Source organism: Carettochelys insculpta, chromosome 17 (assembly GCF_033958435.1).
Source record: "Carettochelys insculpta isolate YL-2023 chromosome 17, ASM3395843v1, whole genome shotgun sequence".
Classification (NCBI taxonomy): domain Eukaryota; kingdom Metazoa; phylum Chordata; order Testudines; family Carettochelyidae; genus Carettochelys; species Carettochelys insculpta.
Genome location: NC_134153.1, coordinates 1,118,083 through 1,138,747, shown reverse-complemented (window position 1 = coordinate 1,138,747; position 20,665 = coordinate 1,118,083). Strand labels below are relative to the sequence as shown.

Sequence of the window (20,665 nt, the reverse complement as noted above, 5' to 3'; positions counted from 1 at the left end):
GCCGGGCCGGGCCAGGCCGTTGCGCCCGGGGCGGGGTGTTGGCGCTGCGGGTGGGACCCCTGTGTCAGGGGCGCGAAGCGGGTCACGGGCGTCACGTCGCTGCGCAGCCCGCGGGAACGGGCGAACGCGCCGGCGAGGCGAATCTGACCCCGCTGACGGCCTGGGACGGTTCCCCGCTTCCGCAGCGCCTGCGCCCGCCGGCACCTGCCTGACGTCCTGAATGTGCTGCGGCAGCCGCCCGGCGAGGTGAGCTGGTCTGGCGGGGCCTGCACCTGTGCTCCTCTGCGCCGCCCTGCGGTGCCCGGGGGATGGGCCCCTCCGCACAGCTGATCTTCTGCCTTTGTGGCTGTGTTGGAGAGGGAGCAGCCTGAGATTTGGGCTTGGGCAAGAGAGAAGCTGCTTTTCAGATGTCACTGTTGCAGCTAAGCACGGGGAGGCTGTGGGGCTGCAAGTCATTTACCCCGAGCTTCCCCATGGCCCTCCACCTGCCTGGGCTTCCTTAACTGGAGGTGGTGGGGTTCCCTACACTAGTCTGTTCCATGGTCACCCACCCGAGCAAGACGCTGTTAGCAATTTCTTTTGGTCTTATTAGCTGGAGGCAAACCAATATTGAAGTGTGTAGGTCAAAATAACTTGCGCTGAATTCTGCTTGTGCTGGTTCTACCTAATATCTGCGTGTTTCTCTTTTGACAGCACATTGATCTCATGATCTCGTTAATTGGTATTAATGCGTCAAGAGTTTCTCACAATAACTTTTGATTGATTCATGGATCTCCTGAGGTCCTGTAGGCTCTTGTAAAAGTTGTGATATAGGTTGGTGGGATGGAGGTGGGAGGACTCCTTAGTTACTGGTTCTGCACTCTTCACCCCCTCTCTTCTGTGCCTCTGCACAATGGAGGGGAATGCAGTGCTCCAGGAAGAGGCTGACATTGCCCTTTCAACGGGGTCAGTGATCAGTTTACTGGAGAGCATGCTGGGAGTAAGCCCTGGCCTTACACATTGTGGCTGCTCTGCTGCTTGGAGCTCTTCAGCTGGGGCAGTTGGACTTAGATGTTAAAGGTTGACTGATAGCCTCACCCTCAGTGGATAAGGCTTTACCAGTTATGGTTAACTGGTGTGGGCTGGAACAGGCTTGACCCCCCCACCCCGCTGACTGTGGGCAGGGGGTTGCTCCCAGTGGGCCGTAGTAGCCCTGTCCATGGCAGCGCAACTCGGAAAGGCTGGCAGGGAAGGGGTGGGGAGCTGCCCCCAGCTGTTTAATTGATTTCACGTCCCTCCTAAGACTGTGAATCAGCCACTGCCCTGTGTCTCCTCAGACTGGCATGAGAGCCAGACTAGGTTTCCTGGCAGATTCCAAGTGCTCACTAGAGGGCAGAAGAGTAACTTCCACTGTACCACCAGCAAATTAGATTTGCATCTCTTATCTGGCCTTTATTTGGGCTCATTAAATACATCACTGGAAGGTTTGTGCCACAATCACTTTCCATGTGACAGTTAAGCTGCAAGTCATTTCTGGCTGAAATGAGGCGTGAGCATTTGGATCAGGCCCTGCACAGCCATACTCCTCTGTGACTTGCCAGTGGCAGGGTAATTCCTGTTGCACTGAGAACTCTGCCTGGAGGCCCCTGAGGAGCAGGGATCTTGTCTGTCTGTCTGTCTTTTCTATGAAGTAGCACTCAGACCTATGACATCACACTGTTAAGCCTGTGTGTCCTGCCTGTGGAGGAGGAAGAAGCAGACTCGCCGGTGCCAGATGTGAGGGGATCCCTTAGCAGGTGACTGCCCCTTACAATAGATGCTCTCAGCCCTGTCTTGCCAATCCTCGGAGCAGAGAGGATCTGTCCATAACAGTCTGAAATGCCCTTTGCCACCCTGCAGGACACCAGCTCAGTCTTGCTGCTGTGGGTGGATGGCACCTTGGAGCCTGGGACCCTGAGGTTGATTTAGATTGGGTTGGACACCCCATGGTGGGCAGGGATAGCTCCATGGTTTGAGCAGTGGCCTGCTAAACCTAAGGCTGAGAATTCAATCCTTTCTGGGGCCAATTAGGGAGCTGGGGAAAATCCCTTTAAAAAAAAGACTGTGAGGGATGGTGCTTCTCCCTGCCCAAGAGGGTGAGCGGCTAGGCTCAATGACCTCCCAAGTTTCCTTCCAGCTCTATGAGATGTGTATTTCCATGAGGGCAAACTCCTCCCTGGGCTGGGAACTGGGCATCAGATGAAGCAGACTAGCTTAGTTCCTGTTTCTGGCCCTCTGCCTAGCTTCTTGATGGAGTCAGTTGGGGATTTCCTGGGTGGAGGGGCAGTCCCAGGGGAAAGGGATGTAGTGGGAGCTGGTTGCATTTTGGTACCTCAGAGCTTGCAGAATGGGCCCCAGAGGGAATTATTCCAGTGCTTGTGGTGTAGCTCACCCTGAGGCTTCTCAAAGACCAAAGCTTGGCTGGACATGGGGGCCTGGCCCCATTCTAAAATGTGTGTTTGCAAGTAAGCTAATGGCATTTCCAAGCATTGCTCAGGCGTTGCCCAGACTCCTTTCCTTGCCTTTCAGCAGCTCTTCTAATGCACCTCCCTCCTGATCTTCAATAGACTCTTCTGGGCCTCCTGCAGGATTTGAGGACTGGGAAATGTGCCTTAAAGTGAGTGATTGAAAGAGTTCAATCTGTGTAGCTTCCCAAGAAGGTCATGGGAAAACTTGGTTATGGTTATAAGTCCTTCACGGAGCAAAGAGTGAATTAAAGAGCTCTTCGGTATGCAGTGGGGAAAGGCAGACCAGGAGCCCAGGGCTGGGTGTTGAAGCCAGACAAACAGAAACACAAATGAGGAGCAGTGTGGGTGATTAAGTGTAGAACAAACTCCCAAGGCAAGTGTTGGGTTCTCCATCTGGCAGACACATCTATCTGGTGGCAACAGGTTCTCTGGCCTGTGGGATACAGGGGGTTGGATAAGGTGGTTTAGCCTTCAGCTCTTGGCATCTCAGCTTTGCTGATGTGTCCTAGCTGTTCCCACTTTCAGGTCAGCAGTGAGCAGAGGATGCTAGTTGTGCTGGCAGCGAGGTGACTCTAAAGATGGAGAGGCTGAATCCTCACCAGTAGCATCTCCAGGCCCTAGTCTGGCTCTGACCCAGTCTCAGAATAGCCCTGAGTGCACTGTGGTTCCTGTACACTTTGAACAGTGTGCGGAGTCGCTGGGCTGCACGCTAGAGTGGTAACAGAGAGAGCCGTGCTAGTCTATATACTATCAAAACAAAAAAGCAGTCCAGTAGCACTTTAGAGACTAACACAATAATTTATTAGGTGATGGGCTTTGTGGGACAGACCCACTTCTTCAGCCCATAGTAGGCATCCTTTAGTCTGCATAGACTGTGAATCGCGCCCTTTACAGTTTCAATCGAGGACTTCATTTACAGCGTCTACTGTGACTATTGTCAAAGTTAGACTCAAGACTCACAATTTGTCAGACCACTCTGTTTATTAGCAAAGCTGCTCTGCTAATACATTTAGAAAAGTGAGCCCCCTCCCAGGGCTCATGTCTCTTAATTTATACAGATCAAGAAGGCAAGTTAATAGACAAAGGAAAAAAGAAAAAAAAGACAGACACCCACCCACCCAATATAGTCCCTGAGACCAGTCACATACCTTCATTTCCATATCACCCTCAGCAATCCCCTTCCAATGACTCCTTAGTTACCTTAATTAATCGCCGTTTAGCACCGAATGCTCTGGTTCCTGCTTTTCCAGGCACACCTGGCTCTGTTTAAATCAGCATAACCTCCCCTTCTTGAGCTTAGAAGCAACATTGTATCAGTGTGATTTAATTTCTTTTTACAATGTAACTCTTTTATGTACAATGTCACATCTTATGCTTCCACAATCCCTCCTTTTGGTCAAGCTACGCCTATGACCAACAATTACCGGGTTCCATACATTAACCGTTCTTTTTCATTCCTCTCATCGGTGATATTTAAAACCATCAGATTGGCACTCTGGTTAGGGGTAACCTGCTGGATGGTATGCCTTGCACAGCTTTGGATACAATAAGAGATTAATTGGAAACATACAAAAATCATTAAAATTCCAAATAAGATAGTCAGAATTCCTTGAAACAACCAGTTTCCTAGGCTAGAGAAATTAAATAAACCACTTAGCCATTTCCATAAGGAACTTGGCTCTTCGTGGGGAAGGTATGCAATTTGCTCCAAGTGGCTAGTGCGATTTATTACATCGTTAGTATTATCAGGTATATATACACAGCATTCTGTTCCAATGAGAGCGCAGGTCCCTCCCTTTGCTGCCAGTATTATATCTAATGCCTGACGGTTTTGGAGGGCCACCTGTCGGACCACTCCTGCTTCTTTGGCCAGAGCCTTTAAACTTTCTCCGGTTTCATTTGCCATGATTTCAACTACTGCTTGTAATCTTAAAAGCCTTTTTGCATGGTGTATTTCTCCCCTAACTGGGACAACAGCCTCTTCCCAAGTCAAAGGGCTTATGCTATCCACATACCATTTGGCATCTGACAAATCCCTTCTTTTTCGCCCAAAATTACGGAGGTGATTTTGTGGGAGGGATTGAAGCACATGGAATTGTGGGAAAAGCTGAGCAGGATAACAAATACCTGACCAGTTAGCTGGTAACATGGTATAAGCATTTTTCCCACAGACCCAATGATGTCCTATTAAAGCTGGGAAGGGTTGGCTGCACCCTTTTGACATATAGGTATCTACAAAAGAGGAATAATATCCCCCAAAGGGCACAGGATGACCTTCCTTGGGGAAAGAAGTAACATTTGCATGACATTGGAAGATTGTGTTGTTTTTTTCAGGGAGGCTATAGGGGGAGCAAGAGATTGATTTTCCGGTCTGATCCCAGGTCGAGAAAAAATTCATATCCCCATACCCGGTTCGCCATTCTCCAATCTTATTTGAATAGTCCCATACACCATGGGACACAATATATTGGAGACAGCTGCTCCTCCCTAAATTCAGCCCTGTCCCATTACACACCCAGCACCAGTGGCCCTTTCCCTCCACCACACTTATAAATTTAGGAACATTTGTTCTCATCAATCCCCAAGTGTCATTTCTTTTCCACGTCTTTTCAAGTGGATAAGGTCCTCCAGTGAGCTTTGAGGAATTCAGAGGAATTGCCATGACGGGGACGCTAGCGTGTGAGTGAGCTGGGATGTGGCTGCAGACCCAGCAGTTAGAGATATTGAGAGTCTGGGCTATCCACACTTGTTGCTGAATAAAAGAATTGTCATTGTTACTTCGGACTCCCCAGACCTTAAGAAACCAGTAGCTGAGGATTAGGCTCCACCAGGGACACATGTTGAAGGCAGGACCCTTTCTGGTTCTGACAACCTCTCTCGAGGGAACCGCAGTCATGGTTTTATGTCCACCAGGCAGCAGGCGCTAGGCTCACTACTGCTTCTTTTCGGGTCCTGCTGTCTGCTTACCGTCTGCTTCTGGCAACCCTTACGGGGGCGTAGGTTGTAAGGTATTGCGGGCTATTCCTCTACGTCTTTTTCTGGAGCCAAAATTGGCTCTGCGTGGTTCTGCGGTGGTGCTTGGTCCACTGGGGATGGTGCTTTCTTACACTGTGAAGCGTGTATCCATGCTGCGATGCCGGATAGCTTTACAGCTGTCTGGGTAATGAGCAATACCTGGTATGGACCCTTCCACCGGGGTTCCAAGGCGTGCTTTCGAAGGTGGTGTCGCCCGTAGACCCAATCACCTGGCTCAAGGGTGTGACAGGCATCAGAGGTGGGTTTCATTGGCCAGGCTGCTCGTACCTGTGAATGGATGTGACTCACAGCTTGCATTAATCCCTTGCAATACTGAAGGAGTGTGCTGAGAGTCAGGTTTAGGTCTGGGACTGGGGTAATGGTAGCCATTGTTCGCATAGGGCGTCCCATAATGATTTCAAATGGACTTAATTTGTGCCTTTGAGATGGGGATGATCGAATTTCCATAAGGGCCAGTGGTAAGGCAGCTGGCCAGTTTAACCCTGTAGAGTCAGAAATTTTTGCAAGCTTATTTTTTAGCACACCGTTTCGCCTTTCAACTGCACCTGCACTCTGTGGATGGTAGGGACAGTGCAATAGGTGAGTGACATGTAATACCCGGTCCAGATGCTGAACAATTTTTCCAGTAAAATGTGTTCCCCGGTCACTAGACAGAGTAGCAGGAATTCCCTTGGTAGGGATAATATGGTTTAACAAGCATTTGGCAACAGACAATGAATCAGCTTTGCGGCAGGGAAAAGCTTCAATCCAACCCGAAAACAGACATACCATAATTCAAATGAATTCATGTTTCTGACACTTAGGCATTTGAACAAAGTCAAGTTGCCAGTGTAAGAAAGGTGCTTGAGGAAGACCTCGAAACCCTTGTGTTACTCTTACAGACTTGCCTACATTGTAGCTTTGGCAAGTAGTACAGGCAGCCCAGTGGCGGGTTGCAAAAGAGGTGAAATGGGGAGCCCACCATCCTGCCTTAGACATAGCAGAGACCATCCCCTCCTTTCCGACATGAGAAACACCATGTAGCAGGGCGGCCAGAGATAGGTAGAGTGAAAGAGGGGCTACGAGGGCACCAGTAGGTGAGCGCCAAAGGGAATCGGGATGTAGAGAGCAACCCTGGGCACTCCAGGAGTCTTTCTCTGGTTCTGGGGCGGAGTCCTGGAGCTGGACGAGATCAGAAAGGGACGGTGGTGATACGGAGACAGAGAGGGAACCAAGAAACGCGTCTAGCGAAGGTTCCATAGTGGCAGCATGTTTTGCAGCAACATCAGCAAGTGCATTTCCTTTAGCCACCTCAGTGTCTGCAGCTGAGTGGCCAGTACACTTAACAATGGCTAAAGCAGATGGGAGTAAAACTGCATACAGGAAAGCGGCAATGTAGGAGCCATTCTTGATAGGGGTACCAGCAGAGGTAAGGAAACCTCGAGCCTGCCAGAGGGTGCCAAATTCATGTACAACCCCAAAAGCATATTGAGAGTCAGTGTAAATGGTGGCAGAGTGCCCCTCAGCCGGGAAGCAAGCACGGGTTAGGGCAACCCGTTCAGCTACCTGGGCTGAGGTTACAGAAGGTAAAGGCGCAGCTTCTGTAGTTTCAGAGAGGGATACCACAGCATAGCCTGCAAGGAGGCGACCTTGGTCATTCCTAAAACAGGAACCATCGGTGAACAACACAGGGTCGGAGTTAAGGAGAGGTACATCTGAAAGGTCGGGGCGCGGGACAGTGACAGCAGAGACAGTTGCAAGGCAGTCGTGGGGTTCACCATCATTAGGCAAAAGGAGGAGGGTAGCAGGGTTTAACCGAGAACAGCGCTTTATAGCGATGTGTGAGGCTGAAAGCAGTAAAAGTTCGTACCTAGTGAGGCGGGCAGAGGAGAGGTGAGCAGTGTTGCGTTGCAGAAGGAGAGTTTCTACAGAATGGGGAACCATGAGAGTGAGAGGAGAACGGAGGACAAGGGACTCAGACATCTTGACCAGGCATGCTGCAGCAGCTACAGCGCGTAGGCAGGGGGGTAAACCCTGGGCAACAGGATCCAAGGTCTCAGAGAAATAAGCTACTGGGCGATTTCTCTCACCATGCTCTTGGGTAAGAACCCCGAGTGCACAAGCAGATTGTTCATGACAGAAAAGGGTGAAAGGTTTGCAATAGTCAGGTAACCCTAAGGCAGGGGCAGAAGCTAAACTCTGTTTAAGAGAAACAAAAGCAGCATCTGCTTCTGGGGGCCACGGCATGGGATCAGGCACAGAGGATCGAGTGGGTTCCTGGAGCGGTTTAGCAAGAGAGGCATACTGGGGAATCCATTGCCTGCAAAAACCTGTCATGCCTAAGAATTTTCTGACCTGGCGTGGAGAGCAAGGTTGGGGAAAACTAAGGATGGCTTGAACATGGGTTGGAGAAAGTGTGCGGGAGTCCTGGGAGAGAAGAAAGCCAAGGTATGTGACAGAGGTTTGACAGAGCTGCAATTTAGAGCGGGAAGCCTTATGACCCTTGTTTGCTAAGGCAGTAAGGAGTATCAATGAATCAGTTTCTGAGGCAGACAATGAAGGGGAACAGAGGAGTAAGTCATCTGCATATTGGATCAGTGTAGATCCCGATGGAAAAACCAGGTCAGCGAGATCGCTGGCTAGGGCTTGAGAGAAGTAAGATGGGCTCTCTGTATACCCCTGGGGAAGCGTCGTCCATGTGTATTGCTGACCCTTATAAGAAAAGGCAAAAAGATACTGGGACTCAGTGTGAACCGGGACAGAGAAGAAAGCAGAACACAAATCCACAGCAGTAAAATGGGTTGCATCTGGCGGAATAGAAGCCAATATTGTGGCGGGGTTAGGGACTACTGGAAAAGTAGGTATGACAATACGGTTAATGGCTCGAAGATCCTGAACAAACCGCCACGATTTACCATCAGCCTTTTGAACTGGGAGGATAGGCGTGTTACAGGGGCTGGAACAGGGAACAGTAATTCCTTGTTCTTTCAATGCGGTTATAACTGGAGCAATACCAGCCTCTGCTTCAGGATTTAAAGGGTACTGAGACAGGCGAGGCAGAGGTTTGGAATTGTCTACAGTAATTCGAACTGGGTCAGTATTTAATCGGCCCACTTCAGATGGGTGTGATGGCCATAGAGAGGATGGAACCTGAGAAATTAGGCGTTCAAGGGACGGAACTAAGGGGCAACAAGGAACTGGCGTGGAAAGGGAAGTTTCAGACAGCAGGGAGGCTGCAGAATCACACAGGGAAGACTGAGGGATTTGTAGATAGACACCATCTGGGGAACAGTAAATAGTACAGCCAAGTTTACATAGCAAATCCCGACCCAGAAGGTTTACAGGAGTGGAATCAGAGAGAAGGAATGCATGGTCCTCAGAGAGGGGGCCGACCTGAACTGATAAAGGTTTTGAGAGGGGAAGGGAGGTAGGGATTCCTGTAACGCCCACAGCAGACACAGTTTTTCCAGATCGGGGAACCACAGGTAGGTCAGTGGTGCGGACTGTAGAAAGAGAAGCTCCAGTATCAACAAGGAAAGGGGGAGAGAGATCATGAATAGTCGGGACACATTCCCCAGTAGGGGATAGAGGTAATAAGGGAGCTGAAACTTCGTGAGGTTCCCCAGCATCCCGTCGTTGTGGTGCAAAGTAGGGTTGGGGATTAGCTGGCGGGGCCAGCGGAGAGTTTAGCTGATTTCCTGCATGGTTACTAGGTCGGCTTGGACACTCTTTCTTCCAGTGTCCAGGCTGCTTACAGTAATTACAAACCCCTGAAAATCCAGCAAACACCCCCCCCACCCCCCGTGACCATGTCCCCGTCCCCGGTGCTGTCTGCTTTGCCCTGAGTAGTGTTGCATTTGCAGAGCCATTAACTTTTGGGAGGACTGTTCCTCCTTTCCCTTTAAAGTGCGGTAGCAATGCTCTGCTACTGCCTGCAACTTGTCCATGGTCTGAGTCTCCCACCCGACACTTAATATACTGCCTGTAGCAGGGAGAAGACCATCAACAAAGGCATGTACCAAGGCCCCCTGTCCATTTACATCAGGCTGTTGTATTCCTGAATGTTGTAGGAAAATATGTTAGCCGGGACCGATAGTCTCCTGGGCTCTCTCCTTTCCCTTGTTTACAACAACGTATGGCTGTCCAGTTTGGTTTAGGAGACCACACTTCAGCAATGGCTTCATGCAGGCGGTTTCAAAGGGCCCTACACCTGTCTCTATATGCAGAATCTGGGCCAGTACTTTTCATGGTTGAATGGTGTGCCTCCGCTGGCCAGTCTGCGGCAGTCAACCATTTTTCATACTGACTGGTAGAGGCTAACAGTTTACACAGTTGGAGGAGGTCTGTCTCGGAGGGTTCATAGGTTTCACAGATTAACAGAAACTCCTCAGCAAATTTGATAGGATTTTCCTGTGGCTTGGGAAAACCTCTAACTATAGACAAAAGTTCCGTACGGGTCCAGGGCTTATAATTCCATGTGGGCTCACTTCCTTCCACCTTAAGGACTCGTAAGGGTGCCACAACATTTTTATCAGAATCCTTTTTCAACCTCCCATCAGATTGTCTTTTCCAGGTAGCGAGATCAAGAGAATTTTTGCCGTCTGCTTTGGGTTGTCTTTTCATAATATTTTGCAGGGCTGCGAGGCCAATGAGGGTATTTTCCTCATTCTCATCATTGCTCTCATCATCTGTAGTTACTGAAGGCTTTTCTTTCCCTTTTTTCTTACTCGAGCAGGAGTATGGTGGGGGTCGGGTTTGATCTGGATCATTACACAGGACTGGGTAAAGGGGAGCGCTCGGACTGGTGGTGGGAGAGACTGCATTCAATTGGGCTCTTAATTTATCATTAGAATTTCTGAGAGGTGAGTTTTGATTCAGTCCACCTATGATTTGCCTCTTCCCACCACTGCATGAAGCAGTCTACCTCTCCTTTTGCCAATCTAGTTTTTGGGAGGGCGCGTTTGTCTTTTAAGGTTGTTGGCAGGGGAAACGTTGTTATATTCTGTACTCATAGAAACGTTGTTTTGTAAATGAATGCTTACTGATGTTCCCATGAGGTTCAATATTGTATTTAGCATTGTTAGTGAATCCTCCTTAATTTTCTCATGAAATTCAGCATTGTTTTGTTACTGAAATCCTGTTCATGTTCTATACGACTGAATAACTCTACCTCCCTGTAACTTACATTCTGTTAATAATCTATTGGTACTTTACCTCCTGATTAATAGGGAATTACCAGAGCAGAATGTCATATGAGCAGTAGGAATTCAGTTTGAGCTGGAGGAATAGATAAAGGGAGTATGAGAAACTCTCCCCTGGTTTGTTGAGCGGAGGGTGAACAAAGGAGGAGAGAGGTATAAGTATTGCTCACTTCTTGTTGCAAGGTGCGCAGGCTGTGAGGAGAGATCCCCCTGCACCTTACTTGGCATGCCAAATAAAGATTCTTCTTCCACTCTCGGTGTGTTATTGGGCCAGCGTTGCATACCGGGCACGAACTGCCACTGTGCCACCTTAAGAAGGAGGCAACAAGGTGTTCACTCGGTCCTTGTCCCAAGAACCTAACAGCGGCCACTGCAATTTGGGGTTCTCCAGCGTCAGTTTAGACCATTTCTCAAGAAACCTACAAGAGTCCGGACCCCTCCTAAAATACATAAAATGAGCCGGAGTTCCCTTAGGGAACTGTTGTACCTTAGACTTCTGATTACCCATCCAGGAGGACTTCGCACAGCACTCACACAAGAAGGAAATTCGGGCTTGTCAGAGCAGTACCTGGTGCAACACACAGAAAGGAGCCCACAGGCTACTGCCTCAATTGCCCTTGCTTTCACACCAGGGGTTATACCCAAGGTGTGGTGCAGCTGCAATTGTGCAGATTTCACTTATTCAGACTGTGGGGATGGGAACCCCTTGGTCGGCCAGTCCCCGGACGGAGATGGCACCCAGACTCAAACACACCACAGGGAGGACGGATAGACACAGAGACAGGACAGTCCTCAGACCGGTCAAAACCCAGAAAGGATAACTACCTGATCAGGACCAGATTCCAGAAGTTAGATCCCAGGACCCCGACCAGAACAGAGTGGGAACCAACAGGTTCGATGGCATAGACTGCGCTGCGGTTGTGCACCTTTCCGTCTCGTGGAGGACCGCTCGGACTAAATGTCTAGGTGCCGGCTGCCACGGTCGTCCTGCAAGGCAGTCAGGGGTCACACAGTCTCAGCAAAGACGCTTGCCATCTCAGTGGGACCTCCAAATTGTCAAAGTTAGACTCAAGACACAATTTGTCAGACCAGTCTGTTTATTAGCAAAGCTGCTCTGCTAATACATTTAGAAAAGTGAGCCCCCTCCCAGGGCTCATGTCTCTTAATTTATACAGATCAAGAAGGCAAGTTAATAGACAAAGGAAAAAAAAAACAAAACAGATACACACCCACCCCATATAGTCCCTGAGACCAGTCAGGTACCTTCATTTCCATATCACCCTCAGCAATCCCCTGCCAATGACTCCTTAGTTACCTTAATTAATTGCCATTTAGCACCTAATGCTCTGGTTCCTGCTTTTCCAGGCACACCTGGCTCTGTTTAAATCAGCATAACCTCCCCTTCTTGAGCTTAGAAGCAACATTGTATCAGTGTGATTTAATTTCTTTTTACAATGTAACTCTTTTATGTACAATGTCACATCTTATGCTTCCACACTATGAAGACCCACATGAGAGTGACAGTCGTTGCTGCATCTCTTGCAGATGTGGTGGGTGTTGCAGTTGCTTCTGTCTCCTTTGTTCTTGTACAACGTTACAATGTTAGCGTCGCGCATGTCCTGTGGAACCTCACCCTCTCTCCAGCACAGGCACAGTAGCTCATGTAGGGGTTCCAGGAGAGTGTCCGTGGCACACTTGATTACCTCTGGCGGTACCATCCTGGCCTGGGGCCTCTCCTACTGCAATGCTGTCGATGGCTCTCTTCAGTTCATCCACAGTCGGTTCCTTATCCAGTTTGTCCATTACTGGTAGGAGCTCGACGGCATCGAGGGCTGCGTCAACCACAATGTTCTTGTGCGAGTACAGCTCGGAGTAGTGCTCAACCCAGCGCTCCGTCTGTTTGGCTTTGTCAGCGATGACTTCACCAGATTTGGATTTCAGAGGTGCCATCTTGTTCTGGGTGGGTCCTAATGCCTTCTCGATGCCCTCGTACATTCCCCTGACATTACCAGAGTCGGCACAGGTCTGGATGTTGCTGCATAGCTGGAGCCAGTGGTTTTTGGCACAGCGCCTGGCTGTCTGCTGTACTGTTCTTCTGGCCGCTCTAAGTTCTTGCTGGGTACTCTGGCTCGGTGAGCGTTTGTACTCCAGGAGTGCAGTGCGCTTCTTTTCAATGACTGGAATCATCTCATCAGAGTTAGCGTCGAACCAGTCGTTCGTGTTTCTAGCTCTTCTTCCAAACACCAACAAGGCCGTGTTGTAAACTGTATCCCTCAGATGTTGCCATCTGGGTGTCGCATCGGCACCCCCAGGGCCGCTGCGCAGATTTTTCTGGAGAGTGTCTCTGAACTTTTCAGCTTTCTCCGAGTTTGCCGTCTTTCTGGCGTCAATGCGGGGCCTTCCAACAGGTTTAGAGCGGTGCAGCTTCTTGGGTCTCAGCTTGAGCTTGGAGCAAACTAGCGAGTGATCTGTATCGCAGTCAGCACTATGATAGCTGTGTGTCAGAAGGACGTTTTTGAGGTTATTACGCCTAATGATGACCACGTCTAGTTGATGCCAGTGCTTCGAGCATGGGTGTCTCCACGACACTCTGTGCTGTGGCGTCGTTTGGAAGAATGTGTTTGTGATGCACAGATTGTGGTACGTGCACAGTTCAAGGAGACGCTGTCCATTGTCATTCATTTTTGCCACACCGAAGTGTCCTAAGCAGGAAGGCCATGAGGCCCAATCAGCTCCCACTCTTGCATTGAAGTCACCCAAGATGTGCAGTTGTTCACGAGCAGGTATTTGCACTACAGCAGCACTAAGCACGTCATAGAACTTGTCTTTTACTTCTGGTGTGGCGTACAGGGTTGGAGCATAAGCGCTGATCAGGTGGATGGGACCAGCGCAAGTCTGAAGCGTGATCCGAAGAAGTCTTTCTGATCCGCCCATGACTAATTCCACCATTTGTAGAAGGGTTTTTCTGACAGCAAAGCCAACACCGTGCTCTCTGGGTCACACCAGAACAGACTCAATATTTAAGGCACAGAGAACCAAAAATAGTAATCAAGGTTAACAAATCAGAAAAAAATTATCAAGATGAGCACATCAGAGAGGAGGTGGGAGGGGGCGGAAATCAAAAATTAGATTAACCCAAGAGTGTTGTAACTAGCGGTGTTTGTTCCTCATGGTTAAAACAGGAACAGAAAAAACCTGGTCAGGGAGGTGGAGAAGTGGATTAACGACCTGCAGCTACATAAACAAGGCTCATATTTATATTCCACGGGGGAGGACAATTGCATCAGCATATTTTGTAAAGTATTAGCTAAAAGAGCCAGTGCTGCAGGAAATGGGTTTTCCCTCACACCACATTGCTTCACTCAGCTTCCCCAGCCGGCTCCTTCCCAGCAGCCGAGACCTCTCCTGGAGGGCACACCAGGAATACTTCCCAGGGATTGTTCCTGTGCTGCTGGGGTGGGGTTCAGGGGTCCCCATGCACTGTAGCCCATCTGATGGCAGGAGTGACTCTCACTCAGCAGGTGCAACAGGAGGTTTATTAGGCAACAGATGCCCAGTTTCTCACAAACACATCAGTACAGCAGTCAGAGACAGTCATTCCAACCCGTCCTGGGGAGAGGAGCCCGAGGGGTGCCCCTCTGGGGTGTAGCTTCCCCCCTTGCCAGGCTGGCTGCCTTCCAGCTCCCTCTCCCCCTAGGCTCTAACTGCCGCAAACGATTCAAACCCAGCTCGGCTCCTCCCTTCTCTTTCTTCAGGGCTGAGGTGTTACCTGCCAGCCTAGGTTACAGCCCCAGGGGTCATCCTTAGCCGCTGGGAGCTGCTCTGTTTGTCTCACACACATCCAGCCTGAGTCTCACACGTGCACTCCCCCCACTCCATCTCATCTCTCCCCGCTTCCAGACCAAACTGAGCGGGGTCACTTAGTCAGTGACCTGGGGAAGTTCAGGGCCCTCCCTGCGTGACAGGGTGTCGGCTATGGTGGTGTTGTTCCCCTTCACATGGACCACCTCCATGTCGTAGTCCTGCAGGAGCAGACTCCACCGCAGGAGCTTGGCGTTGGCCCCTTTCACGTGATGCAGCCAGGTCAGGGGTGAGTGATCGGTGCACACGGTGAAACGCCGTCCAAACAGGTACGGCTGCAGCTTTCCCAGCGCCCACACCATGGCCAGACATTCCTTCTCTATGGCCACGTAGTTCTGCTCCCGGGGCAGCAGCTTCTTGCTCAGGTACATGACGGGGTGTTTCTCCCCCTTGTCATTCACCTGCATTAGCACCGCCCCCAGCCCCACGTCTGAGGCATTGGTGAACACCAGGAAGGGCTTGTCGAAGTCTGGATTTGCCAGCACTGGGGCCCTGACCAGAGCCGCCTCCAGCATGCAGAGGGCCTCTTGGCACTGCTCGGTCCAGACCACCTTGTCAGGCTTTCCCTTTTTACACCGCTCTGTGAGGGGGGCTGTGATGGAGCTAAAGTGGGGCACAAACCTCCGGTAGTACCCCGCCATCCTAATGAAGGCCTGGACCTGTTTCTTAGTTTGGGGTGTTGGCCAATCTCTGACAGCCTCCACTTTAGCTGGCTCCAGCTTTAAGCAGCCGCTGCCCACCTTGTGGCCCAGGTAGGTCACCTCAGCCATCCCCACCTTGCACTTCCCTGCCTTGATAGTCAGCCCGGCCTTCTGAAGTCAGTCCAGGACCTGCTTGACCTGGGACACATGGTCCTCCCACGTCTGGCTGAAGATGCAAATGTCGTCCATGTAAGCCAGGGCAAAGCTCTCCATCCCTTTCAGTAGCTGCTCCACCAGACGCTGGAAGGTAGTGGGTGCCCCCTTGAGGCCGAAGGGCAGGACCAGGAACTCGTAGAGCCCCACGGGGGTGATGAAAGCCGACTTGAGCCGGGCATCTTCGTCTAATGGCACTTGCCAGTACCCCTTGGTGAGGTCTATGGTGGTGAGGTAACGGGCTCACCCCAGCTTGTCTAAAAGGCCATCAGGCCTGGGCATGGGGTAGGCATCCGATACAGTGATGGCGTTAAGCTTGCAATAGTCCACACAAAACCGAACAGACCCATCTTTTTTAGGGACTAACACTACGGGAGAGGCCCAGGGGCTGGAGGAGGGTTGGATCACCCCCAGAGCCAGCATGTCTTCAACCTCCTGCTCTATGTCCTGAGCCGTCCTCCCTGTGGCTCTGAACGGCACACACTTGATAGGGGCGTGGGTGCCTGTCTCTATCCGGTGGACAGCCAGGCCAGTGCGTCCGGGTCTGTCAGAGAACAGCTGTTGGTGTGAATGCAGCACCTCCTTGACCTCCATCTGCTGGGCAGGGGTCAGCTGGTCTGAGAGGGGAATAGACTCCAGCAAGGAGCCGACTCCAGTCCCTTTGAGCAGATCCACCAAGGGATCATCCCCCTGCCCCTTCCAGTGCCTGCACACGGCCAGCACCAAGTTCTCCCTGTCCCAGTAAGGTTTCATCATGTTCACATGATAGACCCGGTGGCTGTGGGCCCGGTTCGACAGTTCCACCACTTAGTTCACATCGTTTAGCTGTTTGATGACCTTGAAGGGGCCATCCCAGGCAGCTTGCAGGTTGTTTCGCCGCATGGATACAAAAACCATCACTTGGTCCCTGGTGGCAGAGGCTCGGGCCCGGGAGTTACGGTCATACCAGACCTTTTGCTTCCTTTGGGCCATGGAGAGGTTCTCCCTGGCCAGGCCCATGAGTTTGGTGAGTTACTCCTGGAAGGTCAGTATGTGTTGTACCACTGACTCCTCTTCAGGAGAGGCCATCCCCTCCCACTCTTCTCGAAGCAAGTCCAAGGGTCTCTGTACCCTCCTTCCAGACAGCAGCTCAAAGGGGGAGAACCCCGTGGATTCCTGGGGCACCTCCCTGTATGCAAACAGCAGGTGGGGTAAGTACTTGTCCCAGTCATGGGGGTATTGATTCATGAAGGTTCTCAGCATCTGCTTCAGTGTCCCATTGAACCTCTCCACCAGCCCATGGGTCTGGGGGTGGTAGGCTGTGGCCCAGGTGTGCCGGACCCCACACTTGTCCCACAAGCTTTGCAGCAGGGCCGACATGAAGTTGGACCCCTGATCCGTGAGGACCTCCTTGGGGAACCCCACTCTGCTGAAAATGGACAGCAGTGCAGCCGCCAGTGTCAGCTTCGATAGAGGTCAGGGCCACTGCTTCTGGGTATCGCGTGGCAAAATCTACCACCACCAAAATATATTTCTTCCCCGAACGCGTTGCCTCGCTGAAGGGTCCCACTATGTCCATAGCCACTTTCTGGAAAGGCTCCTCTATGATGGGCAGTGGCCTCAGGGCAGCTTTCCCCTTGTCTCGGGTCTTCCCCACCCTCTGGCAGGGATCGTAGGACAGGCAATATAGATGGACAGCCGCAAAGATCCCTGGCCAAAAAAAGTTCTGTAACAACTTTTCCCTGGTGCAGTGGATCCCCTGGTGTCCTGCAAGCGGGACATCATGGGCTAGGTACAGCAACCTGCGCTGGTACTTTTGGGGAACCACCAGTTGCCTCTGGACCTTCCATGGCTCCGCTTTGCATCTGGGAACCCATTCCCGGTACAGGAATCCCTTCTCCCACAGGAATCTCTCCCTGCAGCCCTCCCCCAGCTCTGGAGCTGGGCTGAGACGGGCCAGTTCCCTCAGCTTCTGCAAGGAGGGGTCTCTGTGCTGCTCTGCCTGGAACTCTTCGGCTGGGGCGGAAGCCACTTCTCCTTCCCTGCCTGGCCCCAGCACCACTGGCCTGTGAGACCTGTTTTTTGGGGGCCCCCTTTCTCTCAAGGTTGGCCCCTGTGGCTTCCATGGCTTTGGCTAGGTAACTACCCTTGAACCTGGGGAGAGCCCCCCTCGTTTTCTTTGTACATCCGCCGGCAAATGGCTGTGCACGCCCACCTCCTTTGGGCCTTCCTTATCCCCCCATTTCAGGTGCACCCTCGCCACGGGCACCTTGAAAGGGGTCCCGTCAATTCCTATTACAGTCAGGTGGGAATTGGGTATCATGCGGCCCGGTGCCACCACCCCAGGTCAGGCCAGCGTCACATCAGTGCCTGTGTCCCAGAACCCTGTGACCTTTCTCCCGTCTACCTCAAGGGGTGCGAGACACTCGCTCCACAGAGGCGGTGCCGCCCCCACTCTGTAAACTGACCTCTGAGCATTTGGTCCCCCTGAGGAGCTGGTCTGTGGGGCGGACTCAGCCCAATCCGAGTGCCCACTGTCAGCACCACCCACCTTGGCCGCCAGCACCTCTGGCTTCTGGGACTCCACCCAGTTGACTCCATGACCCCCCGGCCTGCTCAACCTGTCTGGGAGCCTGGGGCACTGGGCTGATCTATACCCCTTCCGCCCACAGCGATAACAGCCCGGGTCTTGCTGCGTCCTTCGGGCCGGCTGCTCTGTCCAGGCTCTGCTTGGCTCTCTCGGGGGTGGGTGGCCGGCCCCTCTTTCCTGGGCTCACCCAAGAGGTGGTCCCCTCTGTTGTACAGCCAGGAACTGGTCTCTCTGAGATTCTTGGTCTCTCCGGGACTCCCTCTCTTTCCAGGACTCCCTCTCTTTGTGGGGCTCACTTTCAAACATGGCCCGGCTGTTTGTGAAGTCATCTGCCAGTTTCCCTGCATTGTGTGAATCCCCAGGCCTCCGGTCCACAAGCCACACCCTCAGGTCAGGTGAGCACATCTCGTAGAATCGCTCCAGCACTGCCAGCTCGATCAGGTCCTTTACGGACTGGGCTCCCATCCCGAACACCCACTTCTGGTAGTATTGCCTCAGGCGGGAGGCTGCATCTACATAGGTTTCCTCTGGCCTCTTCTGCGCCTCCTGGAACTTCTTCTTGTACATCTCTGGAGTCAGCCCGAACTTATGCAACAGGGCCTGTTTGACCCGTTCATAGTCCCCAGGCTGCAGCCCCTCCAGCTGGCTGAGCACCGCTGCGGCCTTCTGGCCCAGCAAGGGGGTGAGGTGCCGGACCCATTCGGCTGGGGAACCTCGTGCAACTCACAGGCTCGCTCGAAGGCAGTAAGGAACTCGTCCATGTCCCCTGGGTCCTGACACTGGGCCAGCACACGCGTCTCCAAGTGACTGGCCACCCCGAGCCCCCGCTTCCCGCAGCTGGGGCCTCTTGGCGTCTCGCTTCCACAATGGCCCGCTCATGCTCCCGCTCTCGCTCTCGCTCTCTCTCCTCCCGCTGTCTCTCTTGTAGCTGGTGCTCGTGCTCATGCTCTCTTTCCCGTTCCTGGTGCTTGTGTTCCCTCTGCCGTTCCTGGGTTTCCAGTTCCTTTAATCTCACCTCGAGCTCCGGCTGTCACAGCTCTGCGGCGGGGGGGACTCTGCCCGCGATGGACCACCGCTAGCTGAGCGCAACCTGGTGGGCTCCGCGTCTGTCTGACGGCATCGAGCCCCGGCTCCTGTCGGAGAATCCGAAACACTTCCCAGGGGTGACCGGCCACTTCCTGCCGAGACAGGCTCTGGCCCCCCGGATCGGTCATTCTCTTCCAGCTGGGCAATCAGCTGGGCCTTGGTTGCCTTCCCCGTGGTCAGGCCCCTCTCTCTGCACAGCCCTGCTAGCTCTGCCGTCAGGAGTTGGGTATAATCCATCTCCCCACTGTCTCTCGGGGTATCCACTCACGAGCAGCAGCTGCAGGAATTGCTCTGTTCCACCTCTGGCTCTTGTGAGGCCTCTTCCTTCTCCTGCACTCAGTCAGCCACTGCTGGGAACTCATCCGTGGGTGCAGTGCATCCCACTTCTGACACCAGTGCGATGGGGTTCAGAGGTTCCCATGCACTGCACCCCGTCTGCAGGCAGGAGTGACTCTCACTCAGCAGGTACAACAGGAGGTTTATTAGGCAACAGAGGCCCAGTTTCTCACAGAAGCATCAATGCAGCAATCAGAGACAGTCCTTCCAACCCGTCCTGGGGAGAGGAGCCCGAGGGGTGCCCCTCTGGGGTGTAGCTTCCCCCCTCGCCAGGCTGGCTGCCTTCCAGCTCCCTCTCCCCCCGCCTCTAACTTCCGCCCCCGATTCAAAACCAGCTCGGCTCCACCCTCCTCTTTGTTCAGGGCTGAGGTGTTACCTGCCAGCCTCGGTTATAGCCCCAGGGTCATCCTTAGCCCCTGGGAGCTGCTCTGCTTGTCTCACACATCCAGCCTGAGTCTCACACATGCACCCCCCGCACTCCATCACAGCTGCTCTGTGAGCAGCCCCCCCACCCCCGATCCTGGGCATTGCTTCTCAGGGCTCGATGTTGTGAATTGTGCCTGAGGGCTGAGCTGGGCCATCTCAGAGATTGTGCCCACAGGAAGTGATTCCACCCAGCTGGGGCTCGGGAGGCTGGGACTGCTGGGGAGACACGTTCCGTAGCTGCATCTGAGGGCACAGTGCCCCTCTGCTCTGCCAGCCAGGCTATGGCAGAGGAGGGGGCACGTGCCAGAGGCGCTGCGTTGCTGGAGGAGGAGGAGGCATTCGGTGTGGAGAGTTGCCTGGCAGGGCCTGGAGAGTGGGGCCAGAGGCTGTAGCCCTGAATTTGAGGAGGAAAGATGTGTCCGAGGAAGTGCTCAGGGAGGCCACAAATGTGACTCTAGGACTGTAAGCACAGAGGCCGGAGGCAGGAATAGACAGCGCCTGGGAAGCCAGGCAGGGCTGGAGGGCCCTTGTGGTGCACGCTCTGGCCAGCCTTCCTACACTTAGCCTTCCACTTCAGCTGTGCTGCAGCCTGCTGTGGAAATGGCTGTGGCTGCACGTATTTGTGCCAGGCTGTGTTGTAAGCCTCCTGCTGGTCAGTCCCTCTCGCTGGGCCTGGGTGGGGGCTGGAGTGGTCTCGCGGGAGTCCAAGGCCCTTTCAGGCTGCGCACACAGTTGGCTTTTTCTTGTTTTCTTCTAAAAGTGCTAGCAGCAGCATGGCCACCCTCCTCCCCGCGTCAGGAACTGCTCTGCCGGTGCCTTTTCCCTAGACTT

At 52.6% G+C, this 20,665-nt stretch overlaps 1 protein-coding gene across 1 annotated transcript in view; it reads left to right on the top strand.

Moving 5' to 3' along the window:
* The first annotated feature begins 52 nt into the window (after positions 1-52).
* The window catches only part of MMP9 (matrix metallopeptidase 9), a 40,819-nt gene continuing 20,206 nt past the window's right edge, over positions 53-20,665 (top strand). Inside the window, exon 1 of the mRNA XM_075011448.1 lies at positions 53-246. The gene's annotated coding sequence lies outside the window, so the exon portion shown is untranslated. The remainder of the gene's footprint in view (positions 247-20,665) is intronic.